This window comes from Tursiops truncatus, chromosome 2, assembly GCF_011762595.2.
Source record: "Tursiops truncatus isolate mTurTru1 chromosome 2, mTurTru1.mat.Y, whole genome shotgun sequence".
In the NCBI taxonomy this organism is placed as follows: domain Eukaryota; kingdom Metazoa; phylum Chordata; class Mammalia; order Artiodactyla; family Delphinidae; genus Tursiops; species Tursiops truncatus.
This window is the reverse complement of record NC_047035.1, coordinates 2,869,767-2,889,996: the sequence shown is the minus strand read 5'-3', so window position 1 is coordinate 2,889,996 and position 20,230 is coordinate 2,869,767. Positions and strand designations below refer to the sequence as shown.

Genomic DNA, 20,230 nt, shown 5'->3' with positions numbered 1-20,230 from the left:
AGAGAGCTGGGCAGAGTGAGCTGGGGGAGGCGCTACCACCACCATCATCATCGTTATTATTATTAGCAGTGTCGAGTGGACAGACACTCTTCCTTTTCAGATGCACTCTATGGCTTCTCCTATGACCCACACTCAGGGGCTCCTGTGTCCCCTCACTACCTCCCCCCCTCTATCCCTACAAGGGTCTGAATCGGGAAGGGCCAGCTGGGCCGAGGCTGGGGCCACAACCGAGGGCCACGCCTTCCTTGTCCAGAGGTTGGGGACAGGTCTGGAGGGTGGGGTACAGGCTGAGGTGGGAGGGGAGTTGGGGTGCCCCAAGGGGTCGCAGGGGTTGGGGGCAGGGGTGAGCACCCAGTGCACACCCAGGGCTCAGGGAGCGTTCTTTTCACCCAGAGACAACACAGGAGAAATGAGTGTTCATGGTTTTTCTCCCAATTCAAAATGAAGATAACTTTATCGAGACTCATAGACAAAAATTATACAGGCAGACCTCAGAGATACTGCGGGTTCCGTTCCAGACCGCCACCGTGACGCAAATACCGCAATAAGTGAGTCGCGTGAATTTCTTGGTTCCCCAGTGCATCTAAAAGTTATGTTTACCCTATACTACAGTCTATTAATACTGTGCAATAAATAGCCTTTGTGTAAAAGAAGTACATACCTTAATTTAAAAATACTTTGTTGCTAAAAAAACGCTAGCCATCATCTGAGCCTTTAGGGAGTCATGGCAGTCACATCAGAGATCGCTGATCACAGGTCACCATGACAATAATGAAAAAGTGTGATCTATTGTGAGGATTAGCAAAATGTGACGCAGACGTGAAGTGAGCAAATGTTGGAAAAGTGGTGCCTGTAGACTTGACGGACGCAGGGTCGCCACAAACCTTCAACTTGTAAAGAAAGCGCAGTATCTGCAAAGGGCGATAAAACGAGGTGTGTCTGTACCCTCACAGTCAGTGCTCTAGATTATTTCCCAGAGAAACTGGCCTGCCTGCTTCGCGTCGCTGGAACGTTCTCATAACTGAGAGAACGTTCCCTGGGGCTGAGGGAACGTCCATGTGGCCTGCCTCCCGGGTCACGTGTGGGCTGGAGGTCAAGGCCACCTGGGGACCTTCTGGAGCCGACACCCAGTCCCACACCCAGACGTTCACCCCCCTTGGACCCCTCGCTCTCGGCGGAGCCGTCTTCTCCGTGTTCTCCCTGCCAACCCGGGCCCAGGCCCACGGCCTCCGCGCCCCAGACAGACCCCCCTGCTGCCGAGGCCCCTGCCTGTCCTGGGTGCTCCGGCCCGGCCCCGCCTCCCCACTTCCCGGGAGCTGGCTGCCTGCCCTGCGGGTTCTGGGCCCCGCACTCCAGAGAACTGGTTTTGTCCAAGGTCTTCTGGACTCTCCCCTTTGGCATGTGCGGCTGTGGTTGTGCTGCCCCCCAGTGACCCCTAGGCATGATTCGGAAAGAGGCCCCCCCTTCCTCTAGACCCTTCACTCCATCTAATGGAAAGTGGCCGTAATTTTGCTTAGTTAGAACGCGTCCCTTTGCTGTACCCAGGGTTGAGATGTCTGCATTGAGAACAGTACCTTCTTAGATGTCTGACGTCGTGCGGTGCACAGCCTGTCAGAAGCATCTAACGTAGGTGCTCTCTTCACAGTGCAAACTTCGGATCCCGTCGGCGCCCTGATGGGGTGCCTTCTGGGGCTCCCCATTACCCTTGGATAACCTCCAGGTTCTTCCCCACAGTCTTCGGGCACCGTCCCCTCCTCCAGGACGCCGCCTCCTCCTGGCTCAGCCACGGCTCACCTCAGCAAAGCCCTGCCAGGCCCCTGGACTTCCCTGGAGGGCCCTGACCCTGTCCCATTCGTGGTTTCATGTTCGCTCGTGGGACACTTTAGTGAAGGTCTCCTGTCTGGATGCGCTACAGGGACACGTGGGTGCTGATGGCCCACGTGGACCCCCCTGCACACAGCCTGACCCCTGGAGGCCCTGAGAGGGAAGCGGTTGAATGACTAAGCACGCTGTCCTGGAAACTCGCTCTTCTGCTGTTCCCCAGCACCTGCCCCCGCCTGGCCCTTCTCCCACAGTCCTCGACTTCTCCTGGGCCCCCATCTCAGCAGACCCCAGCCCTGAGCACCACCTGGCTCGCCAGCCCCTCGTCCATCGGCCCAGTCTATTTTTCCTCCATCACCTCCCTAGGCCCGAGCCTTCTGCTTGCCGTCATGTGCGGTCTCCCCAGGGCGGGTCCTCAGACGCCTCCCCCACAGCTGCTCCCGCCCTCCACTCCCTTCCCACCAGTGCGTCCTCCATACCGGCCCCCAAGGGACCTTCTCCAGGATGCATAGCAGTGTCCGTCTGCCCAGGTGCCTCCCCTTCTGTGGCTCCCCCGGGCCCCCAGGATCAACCCCAGCTTCCACGCCTTTGCTCGCTGACATTCACCAGCGCCCCCTCCAGCCCTTTGCTCCTGCCACGCCCTCCCCTCTGCCTGGACATCCCCGGCCGGCTGATTGCACTCAGGCATCCCCCCACTGGGGAGCCCCTGTGATGGCCCCAGGCCCCCAGCACCGGGTCCCCACCTGTACTGACCACACTGGACGTTGGCTGTTTCCCCACTAAAGTGAAGCCCTTTAAGGGTAGCGACCTTGTCTTATTCATCCTCAGACGTCCCGGCTGGCAGACACAGCCCCCCGGCACTCTTCAGTTACCTCCTCAGGCGTTTGGACCCGCTCTGCGTGTTCTGCGGCAGAGTGACACGCGGGCGGCGGGTTCTCGGAAGGACTGAGTTGCGCAGCCGTCGGGGTGCTGGGAGGGTCCCAGGCCGGCAGGCTGCGCACAGAAGCGGCTGCCCCTGCTTTACCAGAACGGGACTCGGCCGGGCGTTGCTTGCCCCAGGGGTTAGGGTCTGGGTTCTCCAAGCTCTTGGCTTTTGGAGGTGATGAGCTCACCGTCAACCAGCGAGGCTGAATTCCACCTCCTAAGTACAGACAGAATCGCATTCTCAGAATATGTATAAACCCTTATTTTAGGACTGGACAATTGGTGTCAACCTCTGATGTCGGCATGATTTTTTGGGGCCTGTCTGTGTATATTCAGGACGGTGGTATGTTGGGAAGGTCAGTAACTTGGCCAGTGTCATCGTGAACAGCACTGGCCTGAGAGAAGGGGACAATGGATTTACAAAGCCCAGGACTTTAAGCCAGTTCCTCTGGGGACAGAGTGCACAGAAGAGGGCTGGTGGCCCGAGAAGTCGCTTGAGGACACCTCAGAGCCAAACACGCCTTTTCATTTATTTTGATAGGTGGAATTTAGTTTTAATTAAGAGAATACTTCATGAGATATTTTCAAAGAGAAAAGAGATCTTAATAATCTAAGCTCTCGTTACACCCCTCAGCTATTAAATCTTTATAAATCACTGCTGGCAGCTTGGAGAGGAGGCCGGGTTTCGGAGGCAGGAGTGAGAGGAAAGCGGGGGCTTGAAAGTGGCCGAGGCTCATCTTCCCACCTGGGGCCTCAAGGTCAAAGGTGAGGGCTGCTCCCTGGGTGACATCATGGGAGGGAGCAGTTCTGACAATCGCAGTCGATAATGGGAAAACTGAGGCCAGGGTGGAACCAGCTGCCAGAATCCCGGCGGCCGCCTGAGGGCACCTGGACGCTCGCCCAGCGAGCTGGCTTCACCTCACTCTTGCTGAAGTTACCCCACTCTGAAATTGGGGAGTTTCAGCACCCAGGGGAGACACTGCGCCTGAGTTATTTTTACTGCCCCAAGTGAAAGGATGCATGTCCACTGGCTGTGTGCATCACCGGGACCTGTTTCTGCTCCCCTGATTCTCTCCTCCCTCCTCTGAGGTGTTCAGGCTCATGGAAACTGACGGAGGCTCAGGGCCCTGAGGACTCACCAGGCCTCTGGCCACAACGCTGCTTCCTGCTGAGAAGGAATGCCTGGCCAGGGCCCTGTGGGTGCATTTCCTTCTCTTTGGGTCCCCTGTCTGCACTTCAAAGGCTCCCAGCCCTGAGCTCCACCACCCCTGCGTCCCCGCGGCTCCCGCAGGTCTCCCGGGACTTGGGACAGGAGCCTCAAACTGCACGCGTCCAAGCCTGTGACAGCCCCACCCTCCCCGCACCTCCCGCCCCAGGCGCCTGGGCTGGAGCCCTTGGAAACTCGGCATCCACCCGACTTCTCCCTCCAATGGCCAGCTGGTCACCGAATCCTGTTGATGACAGAGACTAGCCCACCTCAGATCAATCCCAGCCTCCCACCTGCCGGCTGCAGACCCTCAGCACTGCTGTCCCCAGGCCCGGTCGGTCACAGCAGCCAGCCACTCTGCCCGTGGCTGTCTCGGTCCACATTGTGCCCAGGGTTCCCTTCCTAAAAGGGATGTGAGCATCCCGTCACTCCTCTCTCAGCCATCTTTGCCTGGAGCCCACAGACAGGATTCAGACCTGCTCCCAACCTTCCCAGCACAGCTGGCGACGACCCCAGGGGGTTCCTGCTGCTCCTCTGTGTCCTGAATGCACGACACCCCGGTGTCCCTCTGCCCCAGCCCATCTCTGGTTCACGGCCCTCTCAGTCTGGATGGCCCCAGCTGGTCCTGAGAAGCAGTTTAACCACTGCTGCCTTTGTGGAGCCTAAGAAACCCAACTAATGTCATAGAATAAATGAAGGAATGAATGAATGGATTCTTCTCCAAAAGAAGGAGAAGTGGCCCTTTGTTCCTTACCTGCCGCTGCCATCGTGGAATCACAGCACCTCTGTGATGGGAGGGAGGTGGACATCCTCTGGGCCTCTTCGTAAACAAGGAAACGCTGAGGCAGAGGTAGGACTGGCCCCAGCCTCCTGACTGCCGGGACAGACCAGGGTCCGCAAGACCACAGTCTCCTAAACGGGACCACCCTGAGCTGCAGGCCAGAGCAAACATCTCTCGAAGGCCTCATCAGAGCCTTCTCCCCGGCAGCTCCTCCCTGAGGGACCAGCCAGGGAGACCTCTCGGGTGCCTCTGAGAAGAGTCCAAGGTCCCAGTGTCACTGGATTGACATGCTCTCTTGTTCAGTGTCGAGGATCAGGTCCGCAAAGAAAACTTCAAGGGACTATGGCAAAGTTCCCACGTAAGCAAGGCGTCTTTTTTCTTTTCTAGCAACTAGTCCTAGAGCCCAGCACAGGTAGTAATCACAGAAGGAGAAGACATATACTCTCTGCAGCCACGCCCTGGAAAGAAAAGCATGTGTCTCCAGGAGAAAACAACTCAGTGGCTTAGTTAGAAACTATTTGGAAAACATGCCTACCTGCCACCCCTCTGCTGACATCAGGCACCGCATATCGGCGAAGCCCCCTCATCATTACAGATTGGGTCTTCTGCACCTCATCCACTGTCAGCTAGGACACTTTACTGCAAGTAACAGATCCAACTGGATTAAACGAGAAGGAAAGCCGTGTGTCCTTTCCCAGGAAGGGCAGCTCTGGGCTGAGCAGTTCACCCCTCAGTGGCATCTTGAAGGGCCATTCTCTGACCCTTTTGCCCTGCCGTGCTCAGGTGAGTCCCCAGATGGTTGCGATGCAGCTGACACGATTCTGGGTGTCACGTGCAGACCCAAACAACAGAAGGAAAAAAGTCATCTTTGCTCTCTGTCTTCTATCAGCCAAGAAACCTTTCCCAGCATCCCTCAGAAGCCAGCCCCCCACATCTCATTGGCTAGGATTGGGTCACATGCCCTATGCTAAGCCAGTCATTGGCTAGGAGAACCATTGGCTTAGCCAATCAGAGTTTACATCTGAGGCACACGGGGCAGGGCCTGGTACCCAGAACAAAAGTGGGCTCTGTCAGCACGGACGGCCCCCTCTGTGTGTTACTCAGGTCCCCATGCTTGTTCTGCCGAAGGCTGTCATAAAAGCCAGTTGTACCTGTGGCAAAACCCTCAGGTGGCGCTGTGCTCTGCCTGGGTCTGGGTCAGTCTGAGGTCCCTGTGGGAGGAGAAGGCTCTTTCTAGAACTTTCTGGAAACTGGAAGGACCTCCACTGCATGTTGCCTGAGGCCCCCTCGCCTAGAAGCTGTGTGCGACCCAAACGCAGCTCCCAGAGTCGCTCACTTAATCCCCACGGCAGCTCCGGAGCTGGGGAGACGGGAGGGCAGAGGCCGAGGCCAGTCACCCGAAGCTCCACATCTGGTAAGTGGGGGAGCTGGGCTCGGACCCAGAGCTCCTACTGTGACCCACACCCGGCCAGCGAAAGCCTTTTTAAAAAATTGAATGTAATTTGCATGCCATGTAATCTGCTCTTTTGGAGTGTACGATTCAGTGGTTGTTGGTATATTCACAAGCTTGTGCAACTACCACCACAATCGATTTTAGAACAAGTTCACTACAACCAAAAGAAACCACTCACCCCTCAGTGGTCACCCCCTGTTTCCCGCCCGCCCGCCCCAGGCAACCACTGGTTTACTTTCCGTCTCGTAGATTTGCTGATTCTGGACACTTTATATACTGGCATCCTACAGTACGTAGACCTTTGTGTCTGGCATCTTCCACTTAACATCGTGATTTCGAGGTCCATCCATGTGTAGCAAGCGTCAGCGCTTTGCTCCTTTTACTGCCAAACAATACCCCGTGGTGCGGGCACACCACACTGTGTTTATCCCGTCCTCAGCTGCTGGGTGCTGGGCTGCCTCCAGCTACTGGCTGCTGTGACTAATACCGCAGGGAGCAGTCATATACAGGCTTTTGCACGGACGGAAGTTTTCATTCCTCTAGAGTAGATACCCAGGAGCGGCATCGCTGGGCGAAAGTCCTTTTTACGAGGTGAAAGCAAGGGTTAACCGGGGGTGGGGGGTCAGGGTGTTCTGAGCCCTGGAGTGGGGGGTAGGAGGTCGTGGTTCTGGCTGTGCTGTCTAGAGGCTCTGGGACCTTGGATAGATCACGGCGACAAGGGTCCTGGAGTAGGTGCTCCCAGCCCTGCCCTGGGAGGGTACCTGCAGGCCCACTTCCTCCCTGCCACCGTGCTGGGGAGAGATGACGGTGCCCACCCACAGAGGGCATAGAAGGCACTGTGTGTGGGCATCTGCTGTGGCTTTGGCTCCCTGACCAGGCCCTTTTCTCCCAGAGGTGGGAAGACACTGCCCTCCTGCTGTGATCAGCACCCGTTTTTCATCTGCACTTGAATGTCTACACTGCTTTACTCTGTGGTGTCCACTTAGACTTGCAAGTAAGCCTTAGCTAATTCTAATAAAATAGCCGTGCAAAGCTCTGCCAGAAATTTAATTGTATTTACCGAACAGCTGATAAATATTTACTGCAAATCTCATTGCTCCATAAAATTGGAGACTGCACCTTCTGCCTGCTTTTCTGGCTGAGAGACAGGGCCGGGGAGAGAGGCAGACAGGGCTGGGAAGGGGAGGGGGAGGGTTTGACCTGCCTACTTGTTACAGCGTAAGCTGGTCCTTTGTTTGGGTTCTCTGTAATGAGATCTGATCACTCACCAGAGCCTTTGATCTGAGGTTGGTCATTTTATTCAGAAAGCAAGCGCTTACAAGGGTTCATTTCAGTTGCAATTCCAAACCAGATCTCCTTGATTATGCATGGAAAGCTTACAAAATTTTCCACTGAGATGATTTTTGAATTAACTGAAAACTTAGCAGTTTCATAATTTTTGAAGTCTAGATTTTTGCCTCTCCTTCTTGGTCTCATAAGTCCATCCCTGGGTCTTTTTAAACCTGAACTTTGCCGTAGGCTGAGTCCTCGAAGAAAGATAGATACCCCCTTTCTGCCTGGCACCCGCTGAGGCCTCCCTGTCAGTGTCTCGCAGCCTTGAGGGCAACATCCTCTGCGACCGGTTCAAGAGCTTCCAGGGGAGAAACATGATGGAGCCTCGGGAGCGAGCCAAGTTCAAGCGCAAGTACAAAGTGGAGCTGGTGGAGAAGCGGGCGTTCCGCGAGATCCAGTTGTAGCTGCCGCGAGATGTTGGAGCCCCCGCCCTTCAATAAAGCACCTTCTGACCGACAACAAAAAAAGACAGATACCCTTGACATTTAAAAAAATTAATGGAAAATCACAAAATCCCGTCCAGTGCTACACTGAAATGTAGTTACAGCTCTTTCCTTGTGCCCAGTGAGAATTTAATCATAGCAAAATCTTAATGTTTAATATTGAGATCTTTATCCAAGAAACCCAAAACATATTTTACAAGGGGCAGCTTGGCATTTTCCAAACCTGCTGGCAGAGCTCCCTGGATCTAATTTGAAGCTGTGACCCAGTGACCCTGACTTTTACCCAAATCTGAAGTTTGGGGCCCCAGAGGTCAGAGACCTAAAGGCAAAAAGCATGGGCTTGGAGGCATTGCTCTGGGAATTCCTCAAGGGCTGGTTCCTATTTGCTTCCAGGACCCTCAGGAGCTCCAGAGTCTCTAACTGGGCCACAGGCCTCATTTATGGAGTGGGGGGCTCTGACTCTTCGGGGAACAGTCCTGGTTGACATCTCTGCAGGTCAGTGTGAGTCACATGCTGGAGGGTCAGAGGGTCAGAAGGCCAAGGACGAGACCTAGGAGAAAATCCCTCTTTTTCTCCATCCCTGCAGTTATAGGGGGTTAGCATGCCTTTAGGGCAGCTAGATTTCTGTAGTGGACACTATGTTTCTTTTTTTTTTTTTTTTAATTTTTAAAATGTTTTGGTGTGCCATGCAGCATGTGGGATATTAGTTCCCCAGCCGGGGATCAAACCCATGCCCCCAGCAATGGAAGCACAGAGTCTGAACCACTAGACCGCCAGGGAAGTCTCTGTTCCTTATGTTTCTTTTTCTTTAAAAAATTTTCTTGTTGTAGTGGACACTATTGGTGCCTGTATTAGTTAGCTTTGATGTATAACAAACAACCCAGAAACTTAGTGACTTAAAATAACAAGCCCTTATTGGCCTTTGATGACGTGTGTTGGCAATTTGGGCTGGGCTCAGCCGGGTGGTTCTACTGGTCTTGCCTGGGCTCACTTATGTGGCTCAGCTGAGGTTGGATGATTCAGGACAGCCTGACACGCATTTCTGGCAGGCGAAGGCAGGTGAAAGCTATTGGTCAGAATGCCTTGGTTCCCTTCCATGTGGCCCTTTGGGAGTCAGCTTGCTTTTGTTCCCATACTCTCAGGGTTCCAAGTGCCACAGGAGAGCATAAACCAATACACGAGTAGTTTTCAAACCTCTGCTTGCATCATGTTTGCTCATGTCCCATTGGCCAAAGAAGGTCACATGCCAAGCCCAGACCTGAGTGGGGAATAGACCCCTCTTGATGGAAAAGGAACCAAGTCAAGTGCAAAAGGGCATGGATGCAGGGATAGGTGGGATCTGTGCCTGTTCTGCAATCGACCACAGAGTCCCCCCAGACCACCTTTACAGGGCTGGTGTATCCATTCCCCAGCTGCTGTGCGTGCTGGCCACGAGCGAAGCTGCTTCTCCTCCAGAGAATGGCCTCAGCTCACGAGAGCCACGCACCCCAGTTTATATTCTTCCGCTCTGCCTGGGGGGCGGGGCTTGCAGCCAATGGGTCCATGTTTCTCCACAGTGTGCCCTGGACACTCTTCCTGTTGAGAGGTGGGGTCTATGTCCCCTCCCCTTGAATCTGGGTGGGCTGGTGACTAGCTTGTAACCACCAGGGAATGGCGAAAGGGACACTACGTGACTTCTAGTGGAAGGTTATCAAAGGCGATACAGGTCCTGCCGTGCTGACTGGAAGCCTGCTCTTGAAGCCCTCAGCCTGCCCGTCGACCCTGAGGCTGCCGAGTCGTGAGGGAGCCCAGGCGCCCCGCCTGGAGTGATGCCCGGCCAGCCCCGCGCTGTTCACGCTTTGCCATCATCTGACTGAGCCCGACAGAGACCCTACCCAGCTAAACCTTTCCCAAATTCCTACCCACAGAAGCAGTGAGAGATAATAAAATGATTGCTGTTGCCGAAGCCCCTACGTTCTTATCTAGCTTTTTGTGCACTGATCTTCTTAGACCGTGACCATCTTCCTATCATCATGAGGAACACAGATAAGATGGGGTTTCCCCGGGACTTGGGCTACTGTGTCCAAACTGCTGGTCCTCCATTCTCAGTCCTGCACAGGTCACCGTGTGTGTGTGTGTGTGTGTGTGTGTGTGTGTCCTTTTAGTCTCATTTGTCTTTCCACCCCCAGAGCCTCTCAAACTGCTTAGCTCACAGTAGTGTCCATGAATGTTCGTGAAACTTCCTACACCTCAGGGCCCTCATGTCTTTAGCCAGACAGATCTTCCATGTCTCCGGCAAGCCATTCTGCCCCTCTAACCTCCTTTCCACTAGAGGATGCAGGAGAGAAATTTCCAGAACAGTAGGTGCCTCTGCGGTTGCCCAGCGGAAGGGACGGTGCTGGGGTCGGTTAAAGGTCTTCTCTGTTGGAAACTCTGGAAGCACGCCCATTTCCAAAGGACCCGAAATTTGTCTGGGCATGCTCTCCGCCTGCTGTGTGCCCCTCCAGCCTGTTGGAGCAGATCCGTAATCCTGGGAGTGCAACTCTGCAAGACAAGAGGACCTAGAGTTTTCAAGGACTGGGAGAGCGGGGAAGGGCCAGGCAAGAGCTGGTTCCTGGGGTCAGAGCCTTCAGGGTTAGGATGCGGTTTAGAGGCGTTGACATCGGTTCCCAGCCACAAAGCCTGCCCACTCATTAGCCTGTGCTTAGCAGCTGGGTCTGGGGGATGAGTGACACCCTTCATCACCCAGGAGGCTGGAGGTGGTGGATAGAGGAATGGTACGGGGAGAGTGGCTGGCGGAGGAGTGATGGGGGAGGAATGGTGAGTGGCAGGCGTGGGAGGGATGGGGTGGGGGGAAGAGCAGGGGAGGGTTGTGGGGATGGTGAGGGGCAGGCGGACGATAGGAAGGTGTGGTGAGGGGTTGTGAGTGGCAGGGAATGGCTTGGAGGAAATCCCAGCATTTTTGAATCTTTTTTTTTTTTTGCGGTACGCGGGCGTCTCACTGCTGTGGCCTCTCCCGTTGCGGAGCACAGGCTCCGGACGCACAGGCTCAGCGGCCATGGCTCACGGGCCCAGCCGCTCCGCAGCATGTGGGATCTTCCCGGACCGGGGCACGAACCCGTGTCCCCTGCATCGGCAGGCATACTCTCAACCACTGCGCCACCAGGGAAGCCCAATCCCAGCATTTTTGAAAGATCCCAACTTCTATGTGTGTAGCTGAACGATGCTACTGGATTTGGCCTAATTACAAAAGGTATTAGGAGGTGTACGTTTAGGATGTCTTGTTTTCTGGGCAAATGTCAGAGATTCTACTGCATTATTAGGGTTTCAGGTCTTCTAACAATATGGTGACAGCTGGACCCTTGTCCAGGGGCAAAAACCTCACAATACACGATTCTGAAATCACATTCAGCGAGTTCATGGCTGCCTCGTTTCCAAGTCCATTCCAGGGGTCATGAAGCTCGAAGCTCGCACAGAGCGAGGTTAAAGAGGGGTTCGGGGAGATGCCTTCAAAGGCAGATACTAGCAGCATGAGTTGGGCTCACAGAGTGGGGTGCTGCGATCCCCCCCCGCCGCAGGGCTGGGCAGCCTTTGGGGGTTTACAAGTGGAACAGACTCGGGGTAGATGCTATTCCTCAAGTGTCCAGTAAACATTTTAAGTGGATGAACGAATGACTATTTCAGAGATACGTAAGTGGATGTTAATTTTTACTGATCCTGGGGCAAAGTCCATCTTATTTATCCTTAAAAATGGTGGGAGAAGAAGTGGAATCAAGGCTCTGGACCAACTGGGGGACTTTTCCTTAATCCTTTTCTAACTTTTTGTTTTCTTTGGGGAATCAAGAGACGCCACATTTACCCGAGTCCCGTTTCCTAACGACCCAGGTGACTTCAGACAGACGCAGGCCTATTCAAATTGTTTCCCGGAGAGGACAGGGTCAAAGGGAAGCCCAGGGTCCACGGTACCGTTTCCGGGGAGCGACCTGGAAGCCGCTGCCCAGAAAAGCCTTGATTGGGGGGCCCTGGCTGCGCAGTTTCTGCATTTGGAGTTGCAGAATGAAGTGTTCCGTCAGAAGAATAAAATCCCCAAACCAAAGCTAGAGCGTCCGATTTTGGTTCCTTAACCATCTGTGGGGAAATTTTTTAGTTTGCCTCATACTCAAAAAGAAACAGCAAGGGAGGAAAGGCCCTTTCCTGTCAACACAGCCATTGGGGCAGCCGCCCTGCCTCACGGCCCAAGCGCCTGAGTGTCCCCTACCCCCGCGGGCCTCACCTCCGCGGGGCAACTTCACGGGGAGGTCTCACCTGAGCTCTGGCCCACTGACGTAAACTGGCTGCTGGCTCTTATTAGCCCCCAGAACACCACCTAAGAGGTGCAGGGATGGGCCCAAGACACCCGGGCCCTGGGCCAGAGGGTCAGGAGAGAGCCCAGGTGGACACCTGCACCAGTCCTGTCCCTTTAGTCATGTCCTCACGGCTCCTAACGCCGGCTCTGCCTCCCCAGCTTTAGGAAGTACCATCGAGCTGGTGTTTAGCAAGCTTTTGTTAGACTGATGAAGCAGGGTGTTGAGGTAGCCTGCTAATTACAAAGAAAGTAATTATTTACTTAAGGAAGCCCCAAGGCTGTCATTTTAGGTATCAGCGCATAGCAGTGTTAGCCTCCCCGCTGTGAAATGAGCTTATTTGGGTCCATGTTGAAAAACAGTAGAGGGAAATGCAAACTTGGTAGTTTGAAAAATCACCTACGTTGCGAATCATCCATGGAAATGAACGTCTTAGAGCAATAGATTAGCCAGAGCGGTAAGGAGAGCCTGAGTTTGTTAATCTGCTGTTTTATCCTGTCACCCAGGACAGAGGAGGTACGGCCATTGCAGGGCTAATTAGATCCCTTCTGGCCTCCAGATTGGAAACTCCATCCCCACTGTGGACGGATGGGCTGGACTGTATCCCTTCACACCGGCTCACCCCCCAGCGGCCTCAGCTTATGCTCGAGGCCTTAAACTGCTCCCAAGTTCGGTTGCGTCTGGCTTTCTAATCACATGTTTGAGGTGAATCACAAGACGCAAGTACAACTGGGCTGCCCCACACACAACCTGGGAAGAAAGAACAAAGAGCTGCTTGGGTGGAGCTCCCCCAGACGGGAAATCCGCAGGGTTCTAGAGCGGGTTCCTGATCGGCCTGGGGCGGGCGCATGCCAGGCCCCGGGTTTCCTCTGAATCCGCCCTCAGTGGTGAGCCCAAGGGGTGGCCAAAGACCCCCAACCTTCAACAACCCCAGATCTGCCCCAAATCCACACGTTAAACAGAGGACTTGCGCTTGCGCTGGCAATGAGGATTCAAGATAAGCCCTCGCACGCTCTTCTAGACAGACGACCGCACGGTAAACCTCTCCTGTGCGGAGGCTTGGAGGTGGCCCCAGCCCCGAACCCACCCGCAGGCCAGAGTCCCGAGTGGGGGGCCGCTTACTGATGAAGCAAAACTGGAGGTACATGAAGTGGACGGGAAAGATTTGGCCTGGGGCAGATGGTCCACTCATTCCTCCCTGCCTCCCTCCCTTCCTTCCTGCCTTGATTCACTTAGCCACATGTTTTAAGGGCTGCCCAGGGCTTTCCACCAAGGAGAGAGTGAGGGAACTGGCCAAGTGGACCAAAGCCTCTGGCAGTGGAGTGGACAGAGAAGCGGGCCCAGGGTCCTCCGCTCAGGACTCTTCAGAAGGACGCATGCAAGGTGAACCGCACCATCGTTTATTTTTTGAATATAACAAACCTCATTAACCCAGATGCTACTAATTTTGAGTATTTCAACCCAGCGTGGGTGGAAATTCCAACGGGCAGGGCACACGAGACAGATGTGTCAGCACACGTGAGGAAAATAACTTTTAAACTCCATACACTCGATTCATGTTTCCATTAGCATAGTGGCTTTTCGAACGTCTGCACCAGAACCTACAACGAGAAATGCATTTTACCTCAGGACAGACAAACTTAGCTGTGTGTACCCATGCAGAACTAAAACAAAAGTTTCACAAAACGACACCGACCTAGTAAGTAAGAAGCATTTTGCTATTTCCTATTTTATTTTATTTCATTTCATTTTTTAAAAAGATGCCGGTCATACCCACCGAACTGAGTTTTCAACCAATTCGTAGATTACAAACTGCAGTTTGGAAAACACCACATCCCAGGTGAAGGGGCTGGCACAATTCTGACAGCTCGTCGTATCCACAGCGTAGGTCTGAGGACCAATCCCTCAGAAAACACTTTTCAGGGAATTGATAAGCAAGTTTGTCGTCAATTTAACATCCCCGACAGTGTGATGAGAAAGCATTAGGTAACGTCCCTGAAAAACAGTGGGGCAGATGTGACGGTTACTCATGGTAGTTGATCACGGACACCTGAAATTAAAACAATCCCTCCCTCCCCGGAGATCTGGGTGAATCCTTTTTATGTAATGAAGGCAACAGCATCAGAAACGCAGCCCTGTGCCTGCCTTCTGGGTATCATGACACCTCTCAGGGACACACTGGCTGCATGGTCCCCACTGGCCTCAGCCGCCTTCTCAAAGCCCCCTTGGGGTAGGGCAGGCAGTCATATTTCCGTTCTGCAAAAGGGGAAACCCGGGGCCAGGGAGGTAAAGTGCCTTCCTAAGATCATACAGCTCGTTAGTCATGAGCTGAGTTCTGCTTTTTTGATTCCTGCTCTAGAATTCTCCTGCTCGAGTGAATTCCTCCTGTTCACCTTTCCAAGGGGACTCATCCCTGGGGTATTTTGGGGAGCTTGTCCCTGGCATCGTGTCAGGCCAGGGGCCCATTTGGAGGTGCACTGTGGTGAGTCCTGGGAACGAATCTTTGATCTGGAATCCCCTCAACTGTCTATGACCCCAAGGAAGAGAGAGTAAATCATGTAAGTAGCTGGGGGAAGAGCATTCTGGGCTGAGGGAACAGCGTGGGCAAAGGCCCTGAGGGTGAGTCAGCCTGGGTCCACGGAGGCTCCCTGGAGACCAGTGTGGGTGGAACAGGTGAGCAAGGGGCAGCCATGGGGTCTGAGGTGACAACCACGGCCCCTCGGTTCCTCCTAGGGCCTCGGCCACGGAGAGCAGCTCCGCAAAGGCCGCTCTGTGGGGACAGCAGTGCTGTGGCCAGAGCCCTGGCCTACGGGACAGCGGTGCTTGGCCTACAGGCAGTGTGCTCTGGGTTCTCGCCCCCATCCGATAGCAAACGCGGCACTCTGAGCGTTGGCTGGGTTTAGAACACCACCCTGATGGCCACCAGACAAGGGGTGATACCCACTCCCTTTCTCTGGCTTTCAAGGTGGGAGGTACCTAGTGGTTTCCTGGCGTTTGGTCTTATTCCTTTGGAAGAGTCCCGGATGTGGGTCACTGGGCCCGAGGGCTCACACCACACGCCCACCCCGGCGCCCAGGAGGTTTGTGTTTCTGGTTGCTGGCTCACACCTGTGTGTGTGCCCGTTTGCCAGAGCCGGGCGTCCTTGGCTGTGATCGCGTCCACCACGCGGCAAAGTCACGCCCCGCCCTTTGGATTTGCCCAGTGCCCGGCACATGTTTATTGGCTGAAGGACAATGAAGTATGATCAAACGCAGGGTTAGTTTGGGCAGAACGCAAGCTATAAATCAACTTTACAAGGGCCCCTACCTCGGAGCAAAATCAAAGTCCTGGTGATGACCCACAAGGCCCTGCGTCTCCACCCCTCCCCAAAGCCCCACGTCACCTCCAGCCTCTGTGACTCTCCCCTGCTCACTGGCTGTAGCCACACCGGCCTCCCCAATGCTCACTGACCTCAGGGTGTCTACCGATGCTGTTCCCGCTGCCCGGATGCTTTGCCCACGGATGTCCGCATGCCACCCTCCTCTCCCCCTTCGGGCCTACGCTCAGATGCCACCTGATCCGTCAGCCCTCGGCCACTTGCTCCAGGCCTCCCTCCTTCCCCTCCTCTTCTCTAGCTTTGGTCGCAGCTCTTGTTATAGATTCGCTTGTGATTTGTTTATTTGGTCTACACCTGCTAGAAGGTAAACTCCCAAAGGACAAGCGGTTCGTTGGTTTCATGCTAGCAGAGAGCTGGGCAGGGGTCGTGCTCAGCAAGCAGGTCTTGACCAAATGAACTGAGGGACCAGGGGAAGGTGGAGTAAGCTGTTTTGATCCAGCATCATGTGATATTTCAGGCTTGTCCTCACCAGCCTGGAGAGAGGAGGAAGGGCACCGCAGTTGCACTTGTTCGTAGTTAGATGGCATATTGCAGCTTGGACGATTTAGAACCCTTGTACTTTAAACAGCTGGTCTCGTTAATCCAAGACTTGATTTGGACCCGATAACCTTCTCCCTCATTTCTAATGTGCTGGGAGGAGCAGAGCTCACTTTGGGTGCTGCCGGGGTGGGAGGAGCTGGGTCCCCCGAGGGCACTGCTCCACCAGCCACTGGCTTTTGTGTGCCGAGCGGGGTCTGCCAGCTAAGGCCGGAGCTGAGTTGTGGGGGGACAAAGAGGCTATGAGGAGCCCACCTGGGGGAGAGGGACGGTGACCGCAAAGGCAGGTGGAGCCTCTGAATGGGATTGTAAGGCAGGCGCTCAGCCTCTCACGGGTTTCATGAGTTTGCTGTGAGAGCTTGCTGCAAACCCTCTCCCCGTCTCCCATGGGGCCTGCAGTAAAGTGTCCCCCTTTCTTGGTGGAGTTGAATTTATTTTTCGGAAGCGAAGTGTGGGTTTGGGGTTCTAGTCAAGGCTGCCTGTGGGAAGCTGGCCTTTACCTGGGGCTCATGTACTGCTGAAGGACTGGGGAAGTGCCAGAGCTGCTGGTGGTGTGTGTGTGTGTGTGTGTGTGTGTGTGTGTGTGTGAGCGTGCACCCAAATCCCAAACCAGGTTTCCCTAAAATGAGGATAACTTCATCTTCCCAAGAGGCCCACAGAAATGAGAGAAAATTAAAACTTTCTGTGGCCAGTTATACAAATCTCCCACCTTGCCTTCCCTTCTCTCATCACTTGCAGGAAACCCGTGGCTGTGTTTGCATACCCACCCTTAGGCCTCCTGGGCCTCTCCAGGCCCCATTTCCTCTGCATTTGTTTTTGGCCATCCCTGTCCGGAGAAGGGGCACCTCTGCTGTTAGCCAGGGTCTACTTGAAGGACTGGGCTGGGCAGGGGAGGGGGGCTGGAGTCCTTGGCTTTGCAGCCCAGCACCGCAGTGCACACTCACGATGGAGCAGGAGGGAGAGGGGTGCTTTCCCACGATGACCACCCCCAAACGCCGGGCCACTTCCACCACCTTCAGCAGCTGTTTTAGTTTATGATAGTGTTCTCAAACTTCAGGTCATGAACCAACAGTGAGTTAAGAGAGTCACAAGCAGCATTTCAAAAATAAATGGAATGGAATAGAAAATAACAGAGTACATCCCATGTTTGAGATGAAGCCTTGTTACATGTGTGTGTGTAAATGCACTTGTGTTATGCACAAGGGGTTTGTAACGCAAAGTGTATTCAGAAAGTTTGGAAGCCACCTGTCTGAACAATTGGCGGAACTCTTTTTGATTCTGCCAGGTGCCAAGGCCCACCTGAGGTGGTATTTCATACGTTTCGGTGGGAGAAGTTGCTAGCACTTTTCAGCCCAAGACAGAACCACGGGAGCTGATGGTCTCAGAGTGGGGAGGTGTCACTTGCGTGTCTGATCATCACACTCGGGGAGAGATCTGATGAAACCCCTCTCGTAGGCCTGAAGACCCCTTACACTAAACAGTGGATACCTTCTCCTCCTCTCTGGAAGACAGACAGGAATGGCTTCTGAGCCATTGTACTTGAGTCACTCTAATATCTGTGTGCACTTCTCCCAGAAATGCAGCAAACAGAACACGTAATGCTACATAAATTCCTGCGAGAAATTTCTTTGTCCAGAAATGGTGTCAGCTTGTTGTTACACGTTGCCATAGGGAACAGAGAGCTCTGCCTTTGAAATGCAGCGAGGAGAGCTGTGATTGGCTCTCCTCGCTGCTCATCACGGCTGCCCAGCGGCCGAAACTGCGGAGGACAGAACGCCCGCCCCCAAAGCCGTTGCCCTGTTTGGGGCAAACTTCTTTGTGCTGCTCCCCCTCCAATTCCCCAAAGCAGGGGATCCAGAACTGCTCAGACGGTTGGAGGAAAGAAAGAAGGGGGAGGAAGGGGAAGAAGAGAAGGAGCAGGTCCTCACTCCCCAGCAGAGGGCTCAACCACGGCTTGTACCTGAATCTATTCATTCTGAATGCTGCTTGATACTGCTTTGGTAGAGGATAAAACGAGTTGTAGAAAACCTCTCTGACGGGTCTTTGAAACTTCTACCTTGTTGCTTATTTTAAAAGAACCAAGAATAGTCCAGCCTAGAGAATTTTTGGCAAACTCTGATTTTGGCAGAGTCTTGAAAAGATCCCAATATAGTGTGAGGCAGGAGGTGGGAGTGTGACCCGGCTGAGTGTCCCAGGACTGTGGCCTGAGCAGGCCTGGGGACCTGGGAGGAGATGGGCGGATACACAGAGGCCTGGGAGCTGGGGGTGTGGGAAGCAGTGTGGACCCTGCCCTTTGAGGGCAGGGTCTTTACGGCTTCTGACAGGCAGGAAAGGACACCCAAAGCTCTGGAGAGGAAGCCACGGAGAGGGAAGGAAGGAGGCGCTCATCTGGTGACCGAGGTTCGGGTTGGAGCCCAGGAGTCTGTGTGAGAGGGTTGGCTGGGGCTGGCTGTCGCCCTGACATGGGTGCTGGGGGAACAACAGCCATCTTGGGGTCTCTGTCTGAACTCAGCTGTGCCCTTTCAGTGGCCCAAGCAGGGGCGCTGCTGTACCCTGGCCGAGTCCCCACCTCTGTGGCTGGAGAACAAGTACCAGTCGGGCTGATGGGGCCAGAGCCGTGGACTGTCGAGGGTTCTGGAATGTTCCACAGAGGAAGTCTCCAGAGGAGATGCTGGACTTCCTGCCTCTATTCAACAAGTCATTGGAGAAATATAAGAAGGGAGCCTGGCTTAAGCTGGTCACACAGGTCTCAGCGCTGGTCTGGGGGTCTTTATGAGCCTTCCTGAGCAGAGAAAAAGGAAACATCATTCCATCTCCTCACTGTTAACTTGTAAACTTGTGCAGAGGTGGCCTTGCTCTTTGGTTGGCCTGGAGCCTCGCAGAGACAGGCCGTCCATTGCGCCCCATCTTGCCAGGCCCAGCCTGACTGGACACCGTCTTAGAGGACCATGGGGAATCCTTCATGATTTGGGGGGGCAGAGGGCCGAGGCCCCTGGAGAAGTAAGTGCCCTGGCTCTGGAGGCTGCACACGCCCCTGAAGGCATGGGGTCCAGGGAGGAGAGGGGTGCGCGGGGCAGCAGGATCTCTGTCCTGGGGCCCCAGGCCAGCTTATGGCAAACTGGCCACACTCTTCGCACTAGACCAAGACACAACTTCCTGGGTGTGGGAGGACCCCAGGGAGCAAGGAAATGCCAACCAAACCAACGCTGAGACAGCTCCCCGCTTAGTGAAGGAGATCAGGGCCCAGATGTCGCAAGTCTCCTTCAGCTCCACCACCTGCTCGTGCGGACGAGAGGGAACGAGTGTAGGAGCGAGTGTGTATGTGTGAGAGTGTGCCGTGTGCATGGGTGTGAGGGAGCGTGGGTGTGTGAATGCGTGTACAAGTGTGAGAGCACGTGATCGTGTCTGTGACCAAGTGTGTCTCCGAGAGCGTGTGAACATGTCTGTGAGAGTATGCATGTCTTGTGAGCATGTGTGTCTGAGTGTGAGGGACAGTGTGTAAGAACGCATGTTGGCTGAGTGTGTCTGAGCCTGTGTCTGTGAGTAGTTGTGTGAGACTGTGTGTTGAATGTGTGTCCGTGTGCGTGTGACCGAGAGTGGCTGCCCTGCTGAACCGGGTGACGCCATCGCTCCCGACTGCGAGGGGACCTGCACCTTTCGGGCCCCCACGAGGCTCGCGTGGCTTTTCGACCCGGAAAGGGGTGGAAGCCCGGGGTGAGGGCCGCGCGGAGCGGGGGGGGGGGGGGGGGGCGGCGGGGGGGGGCGGGAGGGCGCGCGGCGGCTGGCAGGCGCTGGGGGCGCCCGAGGCCGCCCCCGCCCGCGCCGTGGCGCCGTTGCTAAGGCCGGCCGACTGGCGCCGGGCTGGAGGGCTTAGCAACGGGAGGCGGGTGCGCGCGGGCCGGGCGGGTGCGCGCGGGGCCGCGGCCCGTGGGGCCGGCCGCGCTCGCGGGCTCCCGCAGCTCCCACGCGTGCGCGCGCGCGGGGCCTGGCGGCGGGGGCGGGGCGGGCGCGCGCCGGGGCGCGCTCCAGCGGCC

At 55.0% G+C, this 20,230-nt stretch overlaps 1 long non-coding RNA gene across 1 annotated transcript; it reads right to left on the bottom strand.

Annotated features, from left to right (window-relative positions):
• Positions 1-13,662: 13,662 nt before the first annotated feature.
• LOC117311004 (uncharacterized) lies at positions 13,663-15,869 on the bottom strand. Its single transcript, XR_004524989.2, has 3 exons — positions 15,734-15,869; positions 14,061-14,278; positions 13,663-13,884 (listed from the first exon to the last, which is right to left on the bottom strand). It is a non-coding gene; the product is annotated as an uncharacterized lncRNA (long non-coding RNA).
• Positions 15,870-20,230: the final 4,361 nt, after the last annotated feature.